Raw genomic sequence first — 311 nt, forward strand, 5'->3', positions numbered from 1 at the left:
AAGACAAGCTATATTCCATATGGCGTCTTTTATAAAATAAAGACACAATTATATATAAAAATGTGTATAAAATGAGCTAATAAACTCTTCCTTTAAAATTTCTCAGAAGCGAATTCATATTCTGCTTCTACCCATAAAGCAGTATACATATAAATACTACAATATGCAGTATGGCTTGTAAATTTACGTGTAATTGTCATGAATAAAAGTTTCATTTAAGTAAATATCTATTGCTATTTCACAGGAGATACCTTCTTCATATAACAAATACTGTTAACTGTCAATGTATTTGTAACAATTCAACAAACTGT

The 311-nt window shown here is 27.0% G+C and overlaps 1 protein-coding gene across 1 annotated transcript in view; it reads right to left on the minus strand.

Annotated features, from left to right (window-relative positions):
* LOC119585606 overlaps positions 1 to 311 on the minus strand; it is a gene marked incomplete in the record, with an annotated part of 13,725 nt that overhangs the window by 1,651 nt on the left and 11,763 nt on the right.

Source organism: Penaeus monodon, chromosome 20 (genome assembly GCF_015228065.2).
Source record: "Penaeus monodon isolate SGIC_2016 chromosome 20, NSTDA_Pmon_1, whole genome shotgun sequence".
In the NCBI taxonomy this organism is placed as follows: Eukaryota; Metazoa; Arthropoda; class Malacostraca; order Decapoda; family Penaeidae; genus Penaeus; species Penaeus monodon.